The sequence below is a fragment of the Ostrea edulis genome, chromosome 6 (assembly GCF_947568905.1).
Source record: "Ostrea edulis chromosome 6, xbOstEdul1.1, whole genome shotgun sequence".
In the NCBI taxonomy this organism is placed as follows: Eukaryota; Metazoa; Mollusca; class Bivalvia; order Ostreida; family Ostreidae; genus Ostrea; species Ostrea edulis.
In genome coordinates, this window is record NC_079169.1 from 50,443,056 (window position 1) to 50,456,705 (window position 13,650).

Sequence of the window (13,650 nt, forward strand, 5' to 3'; positions counted from 1 at the left end):
GTGTTAAGAACATTGATATGATAAATACATTGTAACTCACGATGCGTTGATGAAACATACAACAACTACAGCGTAAATCCTTTCAAAAAGTTTGTGTTTATATTCCAGCTATACCACACTATGCACTGGCACAGTTGATGACACAGAGAGAGAGAGAGAGAGAGAGAGAGAGAGAGAGAGAGAGAGAGAGAGCACTAAGTTATATCAAATAATGTTCAAGCACAATAACAATTTCATAAAAGTGATCCACCGAACCTTTATATAATTATGTCATAAATGAGAAAAATAAGTTTAAAAACAAATTATTTATATTAGTGCTTTGATAATTGACTTAATTTGCTTAAACAGTTTAAATGATCTAACTTACCAAAGTATATGAACTTTAGGCTTGATATTTATCAAATGTAAAGTCGTAAGCTATAAATCAAAGCCTCTTTGGTGCAACTGCAATAAAAGTTAAACATGCACTTTGTTAGATATTTTCAATATAGTTAAGAGCGATAACTGCGATGCTATTATTTCCACAAAAACAAAGGAAACCCCAACATACCCTGATGGTGATAGCTCCAACTATAACTAAAACTTATTAGCGTCCGAACACTTCAAACCAACTGGTCAATATGAAAATATTCAATTCTGGTCTAAAGTCAAATGACTATAAAGTCGCCAAACGGGCACCAAACTTTTGGCGGGAACATACTAATTACATCAAATTGGAAATTAAATAAAATCAAAGCTGTTTGCCATCGTTTTAGCATATGATTTTAGTTATACAATTTTATTAATTGCAAATTCAATTCATTTTAATAATAGAAATTAAAAGTTATTTACAAATTTTTTACACTGCTACAACATTATTTGAAAAAAAAATCTATTAACATGTTATACATGTAGGTGTTTAGAAATTCATGTGTGATTCATATACATCTGCCCATTGAATAAAAGCGAAATGAAATAGATGCACTTATAACGCTATCATAAGGATATTCTTGTATGTGCTTTCCATAGGGTTTCAGTTAGTTGCAGGGATATTTGGTGTGCTTATTAAATTATCGTTGGCGGATTTAAGGTCTGCGTGGGGGCCCATCCCCCTAAAATTTTCAAAGGTAATGCTACAATGTACTTTTTCGAAATACAATATGAATTAATAATTATTATGGAGTAAATGTATATAATTAACATAAATAATGTCGATCATTTAATTAACGTACCATGTATATATCTTTAGAAGACATGCTATTTTTTAAAGTCACCGTTTATATGCCGGTTTTGGTCTCACTATTGGATATCGATGTGTCCAGTTAGAATATGCAGGGGGACTTAAAATAAATTATTATACAATCAGCAAGTGTACCTCAAAAGATCTTTTAAATACAAGTATTAGAGCATGTTATATCGAGGGGGTTTAGAGAAAACAATAACAATGACAGAGAAAAATTGATACTGACAGGAAACATTAATACTGATAGAAAAACATTAATGACAGAAAACATTACTGACAGATAACATTAACACTAACAGAAAACATTAACACTGACAAAAACATTATTACTGAAAGAGAAAACATTAACACTGACAGAGAAAACATTAACACTGACAAAAACATTATTACTGAAAGAGAAAACATTAACACTGACTGAGAAAAACATTAACACTGACAGAAAAAACATTATTACTGAAAGAGAAAACATTTTGATACTGATAGAAAAAACATTAACACTGACAGAGAAAACAATAACACTGTCAAAAACATTACTAACAGAGAAAACATTAACATTGACCGAGAAAAACATTAACACTGACAGAAAAAACACAGTCAGAAAACATTACTGACAGAAAACATTACTGACAAAAAACATTAACACGGACAGAAAAATATTAACACGACAGAAAAATATTAACACTGACAGAGAAAACATTAACACTGACAGAAAAAACATTAACACAGACAGAAAAAACATTAACACGGACAGAAAACATTATTGACAGAAAATCATAAACACTGACAGAAAAAAACGTTATTACTGACAGAGAAAACATTAAAACTTACAGAGAAAACATTAACACTGACAGAAAAAACACAGTCAGAAAACATTACTGACAGAAAACATTACTGACAAAAAACATTGCTGACAAAAAACATTAACACGGACAGAAAAAACAATATCACTGAAAGAGAAAACATTTTGATACTGATAGAAAAAACATTAACACTGACAGAGAAAACATTAACACTGACAAAAACATTACTAACAGAGAAAACATTAACACTGACCGAGAAAAACATTAACACTGACAGAAAAAATATTATTACTGAAAGAGCAAACATTTTGATACTGATAGAGAAAACATTAACACTGACAGAGAAAACATTAACACTGACAAAACATTACTAACAAAGAAAACATTAACACTGATAGAGAAAACATTAACACTGACAGAAAAAACACAGTCAGAAAACATTAATGACAGAAAACATTACTGACAGAAAACATTACTGACAAAAAACATTAACACTGACAAAAAACATTAACACGGACAGAAAAATATTAACACGGACAGAAAATCATAAACACTGACAGAAAAAACGTTATTACTGACAGAGAAAACATTAAAACTTACAGAGAAAACATTAACACTGACGAAAGATGTTCACATGTACAATGTAGCAGTCTTCATTAAAACTCGTGCAGATAAACTTGCCGACTCCCCTATACTACTGGTTGGTAGAAAATATCTCCAGTTAGTGAAAAATCTGGGATCAATAAATTGCCAAGATTTAAAAGACCATTACAAACTTTTTTCTACATTTCAGTCTGATTTATGTTTGTCAACCGTTGCAATCTTTTTTTAAATTTTAAATTCATCCTGATGAATCATGCCTTTAATGTTTATATGTACAAATGTACATGTATATTTTACTTATGGGCTAGAAAAATAGTTTCATATGATTTTGAGCAAGTAGATCTGTCGAATGAACTAGTCATTATCGCCAGTGTCTCGGAAACGTTTTTGCGAAGACTGATGTAGATATCAATTTTTCACGACGAAATTGAATCACGGTACATGACTGAATAAATTAATGAATATGATCACAAAATCCACGAGTCCATCCTCTATTAACACTTTATTCTTGAGATGTATAAATCAATTATTTCCCCAATATCTTCAACCTTTCGGTATAGAAATATGGACTTCACCCAAGTCTGTACTTATCATCCTTGCCTTGTAAATATTTGAAACTTTTTTGTAGATTCAGAACTTGTCATGTTAAACTACCTATTGAAATTGGAAGATGGTATAATATACCAAGAGAAAATAGAATTTGTAAGTTATGTTTGAAAAATGAAATTGGCGATGAGTACCATTATTTATTTAATTGTAATGATCCATCTATACTGCAATCAAGATTACTCTTATGTACCAAAGTACTTCTATATAAACCCAAAATGTGTATACGTTTGAACAACTTTTATTAACACAACAAATAAAATTAAGATTGAGGAAACTATGTAAATTTATAAAAAGTATTATTGAGAGAGTTAGCTCTCCTGCTTAGCTCATTATCAGATACTGTAACTCATTTTTCTCACGTATGCATGCACTTAACTATATTAGTGTGATGTTTCTCTACACTGTACATTCTGCCAGTTTATGAGAATAAACTATTGTCATTGTCTACGAAAAAGGTGCTAAACACAGGGAGCCAGCAGCGTTTGAGCCCCAGGGTGAAAATGCCGATACCTTATTGCACATTTACAGGACACCGCCAATCATCTCCCAAAAGGTGATTTGGCTATTGCATAAAATGTATGAGGAGTTCTAAGAATCAGGTTTCTTAAAAGAAAAAAAAACCCAATGTTTTATTACCCCCAGGGTAAAAATGAAAATTCTGAAACTTGTGCTGCAAATCTACAGGACAACGCCTGTCATATTCCAAAAGATTAATTGGTTGCTACTTAAAATAAGAGGAGTTTATAGAAGAAGAAAGTGTGTCAAACGGACGGACGGACTAGGCCTAGGGTTAACAACAATATACCCGAACTTTCTTTGGAAAGTGCGGGTATGAAATTATTTTCTTATTTTTCCCCACACAACCACAAATAGATCATGCGTCCGATAATTAGATATCAGAAATGGTTTCTTATGAGAAGTGAGAGAAATGATTCTCTGGAAAGAAATAGCTGTGAAATCTTTAGAGTGAGGCATTTACCTCCCAATTTGTTGGAAAACTCAGCTTCTTTACAGATATAGAAGTAAAAAACAACTCTAAACTCGAAAAAAAACATGACAGTTTTCTATCCTTAGAATGTAAAAGAATCTGACGAGTTCCAGGTACTTTGTGTACAATAACCAAATTCATTTACCTTAATCAATACCAACACAATAAAAAAAACCCGGATTTAATCAACTTTTAAGGACGCATCTGTGTTCAAAATAAAGGAGCTTCAATTATCTCAAAGTAAAATAAGATTAATTTTGTCAAACGAATATCAATTTACTGTAAAAGATCGTTCTGTTTACCAATAATTGAAATATTAAGTCTTTTTATAACAAAGAACATATCCTCTATCAATCAGTCATGTTTTTCACGAACGGTGTAAAATTTTGTTTTTCTCTGGGGGCTTTTTCTTCTGTGTTTTGCGTTGCTTGTATATGGAATAAGTTTGTCACGCTGATTTCATGAGAGTACTTTGTGTAAGTTAGTACTACAATAGTACTAGTGTAAGACAGCACTACTTTAGGCAGGTATGTGGCAGTTGTTCAGTCCTCATCTCATCTTTTGAAGTACATGTAAGCTATTACTTTAAAATATTAAACTACATGTATCTATTTTGAAAAATCGGGAATAGCTGTTGTTGTGCAGTCAAAGAAATTTACATTCAAAATACATAGGTACTTTTAAAAATCAATCGATCCTTTACATAGGAAAGCACAACTATTTATAATAGTTTCGGAACCATTATTTCGTCTCCGAATCCGTCCTAGTTTTAATATTTAGTACGTTCAACGAGATCACGTTTTCTGCGTTAACTTGGGTAACTTTTCAGTAAACAAGCACATGTTACTTATGTATTTACAGATATTGTGAATTAAGGCACATTTTAGCGCCGTTTTTGAGAGTTAAGGGGTGGGAAACAAACAAAGAAAAAAAGTACCGTTATATCAAAATATGAAAAATCTTAGTTAGCAAGAAGAGCAGTTCTGCTCAAACCCCTAAATCGTAAAAGGGGGGTGGGTTTCTTCAGTTCATGAGTTGAACTCATCGATCTAACCTTGCATTAATTTCACTACCACTCACCGCTACTATATCAAGTGACCAGCTAATGAATCGATCTTTACATGTACTAATAACAAACTTTAATGTTGTATGTGATAATTTAACGCAATCTCAGGAAAACGGGGGGGGGGGGGGGGGGGGGGTTATATGTTGCTGTATGTACGTTTCTGGAGATCGATTTATAAATAATTTATTGTGATTAATTATATCATTTCATAGCGGTCGGTTGTTTTAATGACTCAAGAAAATCTCGTAAAGTAAATATCCTTACAAGTGCATACGGTGTAGGAAATAGACTTTTTCTTTTGTTTTATCTTTGCTACCAAACATAACAAATTTAATCCAATAACTCATGTTTTGGTATTAGGGCATTCACTTGCAACATTCTGAAAAATAATCTTTAAACCAGGCATATATTTTTATATCAGAAATGAGTCGTTTTTTGCCATCACTAATTTGTATACAAGAGTTGCCCAAGTGACGCATAATCTTCGTAACTTCTTTTTCTGAAGAGTTCCAAAATTTTCTAGTTCCGATATCCCGTATTGATTAACAGGAAGGCACCAACCTATTTATTCGTAAAATCTACCACATGCACATATTTTTTATGATCTTAGAATTTCATTAAAACCAGAACAGACGGTGTGACGTCAACATTATTAATTTTTGTGGTCTTGAATACAAAAGAGTTTCACATCAAGACAACCTCTATAGATGGCGGGAATTTCAATTTTTAACGTTTTCAAATGAGTACTGTTCAAAGCTTATATAGGCCGTATATGAAGGTGAAGATAACGAACAGTGATCAATCTCATAAATCCCATAAGTAATACAAAGCAGATAGTTGGGCAAGCAAACACGGACCCCTAGACACACCAGAGGTGGGATCAGGTGCCTAGTAGGAGTAAGCATCCCCTGTCGACTGGTTACACCCGCCGTGAACCCTATATTTTGATCAGGTAAACGGAGTTATCCGTAGTCAAAATCAGTGTACCAAGATCGGTCTAACAATCGATATGAAACACGTCAGACAGCATTTGACCCAATGATAGGTTGTATTGGCAAACTAGATCGTTATAACGCCATAGAATTTGCGAAATGCTGACTTTAAACGAGACTGTTGAAACCCCTGTACCATCAACTTGTTTGTCAGTAGCTTGCCTCGATTTAAAAACCGATTATACGCAGAACAAGCTCTTGCGTATCGAATCAGTTGAGAGATTTAAACATCATATGCAGGTTATAGTGGAATATTGCTACATAAATATGGGAAGTTGACGATGGAGAAGCTGAAATAAAGTTGAGTTGTTAGTTTGCCGTTAATATCTACTTTCAATAAAATATCTAAGTATGAAGCAGTAGTAGACGATTCTGTGGTGTCCTTTATTTCGAGCTCGCAGGGATATATCGAATCGACATACATGTATGAATAAAGTTATTATTGTTAATAGATAAAACGTCGTCGATATATCTAAATGTCGAATTGAAGGCCACAACTAAATATTTTTTTTAATTTCGAGCCCGCATGGATATATCGAATCGACATATCAACAGAATAGTATTTTTATCATATAATTAATCCTATCATTTATCATGTAAAACATGTTTGGGTTGCCTTCCCCTTCAACTCTTCGTGCAGATAGCTGTTTCTTTGGTTCGGAAGAAGTTGTGTTATGTTGGCTCGGGATAAGGTAACAGTCTTATCTCATATTTGAAGTGATATTACATGACATTGTGTAAAAATGTATAGAATGATTTTAGGATACATGTCAAATATAGCCGAGTGCTGATATACAAAATGTAGGTGTCATGTCACCATGATTCCTAGTGTAATGTTTTTGTTCTATTCAATCAAACGTTTTAATGACTATATTTGTCATGATAACATGGAATGACCTGACATCCCTTATAATTAGAACAGCCCGTATGTATATAAACCCGGGGTGCTGTGATTCTGTATCATTCTTCCAAGCTGATCGAACAGAGAGGGAGCTTAACCCTTTCTCTACCGGCACATTTTAGAGGTTTTTAAAGACTAAATGACAGTATTTTTAAATCGATTTAAATCTGCATGGATCACGATTTGGGGTAGGCATATGACATGTAATTTTGTTAGGAATTGGACAGGGAACAATTTCTTATAAAATTTGTCAATGTATCCCATGACCTCAAATAGATCTACGGGGTCAAAGGTCATATAAGTGCACATTTTTGCAATCTTTTTTCTCTGAAATATATATATTACGACCCCTCTCACTAAATTAGAGTCAAAAATAGGAAATTCTAAATGTATGAGCTAATGTGCCTTTTAATATACTACAAAAAGAACAAAATCAAACTAATCAATTTTATTGACAAACAAATATTTTTGGTTGCTAAGTAACAACACTCATAGTACAATTTTGACCATAATTTGCCTTTCTGCATCCATTCGACACAATTTAAACTTAATTACAATCCATGATGATTAGTAAATGTCACATTATTTTAAAAATATAATCTTTAAATAGATCTTAATCATTTTAAAAGGTTTATAACAAAAAATATAATGAATATAATTAAGGTCAAAGGTCATCAAATGGAAACTTCGTACTTCATATACTTGTCCATCATTTTCTAATAATATGACGTTTTGCCATTATGTTCCATTAAATAGAATAAGTATTGCAACATTAAAACAAAGATCTTTCAATTATTGTTAATCTAAAATAATCTATTTTTTTATTCAATTATATTTGGTTGCTAAGCAACAACACCTTATCAAATGTTATCAAAAAGTACTAACCATTTTTCCTCTCCAAGTTCAACATAAACGAATGTTCAAGTACTTACTTTCAATCACTAGATTTAAATGTAATTGCATCATATTTAACAAAAATTTTCTTATATTCAACCTCTTGAAAACTATTTCTAGACATAATTCTTGATAACGAGTTGTTCCGACAGGGGCATGCGTTGACCAATATCTGTCTATCGACTGGAACTTCACAGGCGTGTATAAGATAATGCACAAAAATCTGGGGAAAAAAGTATTTCTTAATACCTAAATACTAATGTATTGTCAAAGCTTTTGAATACTCAAATTGGCTCTGTAAATGTTTTCGATAATCAAGGCCCTCTGAAAAGTATGCATTTAATTACTTATGAAATTTTATCAGAGGTAATTGTAGTACACATTTAATAAATGAGTTACATTCACAGCCAGATTAATTTTGGTAAAGGAAATCTTTTTACTATGCATTTTATTATTCTTTTGAAACTGGAAATCACTGCCACAATATCGGTTTTTAAACTAGTAATACCTGTACAGTTCCTCTTCAGTGAGAGGCTGCAAACTTCCTTGGGAAGTAAAGATAAATAAAGGTTTTAGCGTTAGGAAAGGTAAAGAGACAATCAATTCAGTGGCCAGAATAGAGCTGAAGCTGTTTTGATTGTTTGCTCGCCTTATTGTTTTCCGGAGTGGTTGTCCATTGTGACCGACCATAGCACCGACAGTAAGTCAGGGAAACTAACTAGTGCTGGGGATAGTGGCCCGAATAGAGCCGACCTGTTCTTGGTACTAGTCTATTTAGTTAAGGAAACGTGCTATTTACTTTTTTAAAGTCCTCCATTTATTATTGATTTACTTCTTGATTTCAACCCAAGGTAGGGACATTCAAATAAATAAATATATATCAAATCAGTGATTGAGGAAAATTATACTTTAGTTTAAGCAAAGAAGTTCTTTTTGAACTCATACTAGATTGACGGCAATAGAGTGCTGTTACACTAGCATGTTGATGGGTGGAGATACAAAACTAAGACACGTGGTCAGTTGCTGAAGAAATTCCGGTGAAAATATGCATGGGCCAACAAAAGGTCTGTAGCTGAGATGGATGGACCCATATGAAAGATAGATTTTTAAGAAGTGCAGACAGAGTTCTTGATTGTGCACAGTGTCTAAATCCCCTCGCTTGGTACTGTGATGGTGTGGGGGTGGTGTGGTTTAGCCCAAATGAGAGAAAATGGAAGCAAGAAAGAGGCACCTGCTCAGAGATCGGTAAAGTTATTATCTTAAGGAACTCAGCGTTTGTATTAGATATCTGACTAACTTACAACTATCCACGTGAATAGGAGTGATATTAAGTATCTTGAAATGTCATCAATTTTCAGATATCACGATTCATGACTTCCTTAAGCGTGATATCTGAAAATTGATGGCATATCAATATACCTAGTATCACCCCTCTTCAATTGGATAGTTGTAAATTAGTCAGATATCTAATATAAACACAAAGTTCCTTAAGATATCTACGAAAATCTTGAATTACTGTGGGATTTACATTATGTAAAGGTAAGAAATGCATGTTTCATTGTGATAGAGAGTTAATAAGATGTCTAAGGCGAAAAGTTAAAGCGGACAAGAAACTCAATTTAACCCATTTTAATTGCAACAAGCGGCCGAAGTTCAGGCAAGATTTCCCGAATCACTTTATGTGACACTGGTCTGAGATTCAGTCCAAATATCCAGCCTCGACGAATCTCGCTGAGATTACACCAGCATCAGTATGTATAGATTACATGTAATTTAGCAATCTAATTAAAATCAGACTTCTTAGATCCGCGCCGGATACTTTGCGTAAGAAGATCTGACATACACCGATTAGAGGTCATGTTCAGATGAACTTTATATCAGCCAATCAGCGCGTTGGCTTTGAAACTGTCCGTGTTTACATCAAACTTCCGCCAGAGTTCGTTTGCTTCGCAATTCACAATTAATTTTATTTCAGTGTATTTTATATCGTACGTCCTGTTGTTTGTATGAACGGAGTAGATTCGGCAATATTGCGAAATTTTAGAATTCCTTATGTGAGAACAACAATTTTATAGTGTGCAATAAACTTCGTGGGAAAGCGATTACTGCAACTTGTTTACGAATTGCGGGGAACCGCCTGAATAGCCATCATTGTCTGTATGGCGCAATCTGACTGGCTGATAGTTCTCATGAATATTCCAAGAAAAAGGTCATGTGGACATGACCCCCAATGGGATTATGTCAGATCCTATTTTAGCGATTGTGAGCGTATCCTAGGATCTGATTTTAATTAGATTGTGTAATTTAGGGTCATAATTTATTTTATTATACCTCAGTATGAGAATTCTATGTAACACGTAATCTGATTGGTCTAGACGGTCACATGCCAGGGATGACAAAACTTCATATCTCCTCGAGAACATCGGGGAATATGATTTTTCTTGGGTGAATAAATCTTCATATCTCCTTCACTATCATGCAATAAATGTATAAACTACACCAATATGAAACACAAGTATTGACATGAAAGGGAAATATGATTTTCATTAGTCTGTCATAATCTGACTTTGATGTATACCCCCTACCCACATATTTCAGAACCAAAACACTGTTCCCTGCCACCCAAAGTTGTAAATCAGGCTCAGCTGGCTGTTTTGTAGGTTCGGGATAAGTTGTACCTCAGCTGGCTGTTTTGTAGGTTCGGGATAAGTTGTACCTCAGCTGGCTGTTTTGTAGGTTCGGGATAAGTTGTACCTCAGCTGGCTGTTTTGTAGGTTCGGGATAAGTTGTACCTCAGCTGGTTGTTTTGATGGTTCTGAATGGTTATTCAGATTGTCATTCAGATTGGTGTAATGACGTTCAACAATAAATCTATGGACTCCCCCGCTTTCTGTTTATAATATCATCTGACACTTTCACTTGCTTTGTATATATCTGTGTTGAACTGACTTCTTTCCCACCTGTCACCACTTTATGTATACATTGAGGATTTGAAGAGTTGAACCTATTTAATCCATTTAGTTTGATGTTTGCAAGTTTGCCACCTCAGAGTCCTATAACAGAATAAAAATAAGAGACCTTCTGTAACTGTAATAATGTAACCCTCTCCGATTGGGGGGGGGGGGGGGGGGGGGGGGCTACAATTCCTTGGGATCTCTCTAATTGTACAGATGCTGAAATGATTCACTCTTGAAACATTTTCGATAATTCTAAACATTTGCTTGGGTTTTTTTTTACGTAAATAAAATTACATTCTATGTTTTAGTCAATATATAAATTTATAACCTGTAACTTAAATTACGATGTGTGAGCCTCTACTCTACCGTTTTTAACAATTTCGATATACATATACCACCCGATTCTACGCCTCCTAGGCACCTGATACAAGATTAAGTAATAGAAAGAGTACATGTGTTTATGTCATAAAGTCTCTTAGAAGACAGTACTTTCGGACCGACGTAAATTTTGGAAACCTACCGGTTCAAGGCACTGTAAGAATTAGCACGCTACAAACTCCTCCGCCTACCAGAGCCGTGATCAACGTGTTCTTGGATTAATCTGTCAAGTGCCAAATCGGTTACTATTATTCCCCCCGGAATTGCAAAGGTGTTCCCTTGGGACATTGATAAAAGTTAACAGATTTTTTTTTTAATTCTCAGAGATTTGTAATTTTCCTACAGAATTTTTTTTTTCCTAATGGAAACGAAGTATTTTATCAGGAAATTTTAATTCCTGTAAGATTTTAACAGAATGAAAAGCGATATATTTTTTTTTCAACGATGGATTTTTTACATGCAAGATAGGGGTTTCCCAAGACAAAGTCGGTCCTGTAGCTGTGCATCAACTCGCCCACGACACCTTTTATTCTCCTAAGAAGGAAAGGAATGGTCGGTGTCGATTTGCCAACACGGACTTGACAGATTTATTCGAAAACATGTCTCCTATTAGATGCATGTTATTTGTTTTCAGCTATCTTAAACTTTGTTTTATGAGATTCCAGGTTACTGGTTGGAAATGCAGTTTCATTACACATGTAATAAAACCAGTTTCGTGTCAAATCTAGCTCTCAGGGACATTTTTAAAAAAGAAATTAAGTTTCATCTTTATGGATAACAAGATTCAATCTATTGCAGAACGTAATACTTTAATCAATATTTAAAATTATACGTTTAAAAATAGAAATTAACATGTTATTGACCGTCACGAAACGAATTTAGATTGTTCAGTACATGTATTGATATGACTCCGTTACTCAGTCTGTAAGGGGTCAAATATTTTATATATATATATATATATATATATATATATATATATATATATATATATATATATATATATATATGCATTGTTTTGGGGGTTGGGCGGGGTCGTTTTTTAGCTTGTTATTATTTTCTTGAGTGGCATCAGCATAAACAAGATTATAACTAGAAATTGTTTTAAAAGATTGTTTTCTCTTTGAGATGTGGCTTGACCTGGCTGTGGATCATGGCTGAGCTCTCTTGAGCAATGCAAACGTATAGACAGGACTTTACTAGTCTTTATCTTCGAATGACCCGTCATATTCACCGAAAATTTAAGGACCTTAGTATCGCTTATATAATCGTGGACCAAATTTTTGCCGAGAAGAAACTCTGCCGCTATTTGGAAATTTGATTCCATGCATGGTATTTCAGTCCAAAAGGAAAAAAAAGGTGTTTGCTTCAGTACTGTACAGAGAAATGTCAAACAGGTCTTTGGACATATTGAATAAAATGATTTTGGAAAATCATTGTTAAATTAATCGTTTTCAGTCTAAAACTGCATAAAACAGCTTTAGAGATTTCAAAATCAATGCCTCAAAATAGCAATCATTATTCACGGGCAATGTGACGTGTTTAACTGCCCTCTAAGTGGAGGAATCAATGCAGTATAATTCAATTTGTCTTAATCAGAAAAAAAAATACACAGACCATATTCTTACTTGTGTGTGAACTCCGTACAGAAGTTGCTAAGGGCACCAAAAGCTAAGGGGCATGGGTAACCCTAGGTTAAAACGAAGGAAAAATGACCAAAAGCTCACGTTGTCATGTAATGAAAACTACACTAACACTGTGTAATTTCATTTAATAACAGTCACATTTACAATTCCCACCAATGAAAGCCTCCAGCCACCGACAGATCATGCAGGCCGTCTAGTAATTGAAGTCTTCAGTTACAAATTGAATACTTCGTGGACTATCAGTTTTAGAGCCGATTTATGAGTAGCCCATTACTGTCCTAAATTAACGCGCTATAAGTCGCGACAATTGGAGGCTTGCTTCATTCTAACGATGCCTCAATTGACCCAGGGCGATTGGACGTCCTATCTAACAAAAAGTACGTTTTTAAAAGCATTATGTGGTATCGCCACACAACATATCGCCTAGTGTATAAGATGATAATATTTGTTTGCTGTTGGAATGGGTTTTTTTAAAAGATGGAGATAGATCTAGAGATGAGAGAAAAACTGGAATGAATAACAATTTTCCCTGTTGACGAGAACAGATCTAGGTGTGTTAAGTTTGAATTGCTTCTGGTATGAAGTGTTGCTATGAAA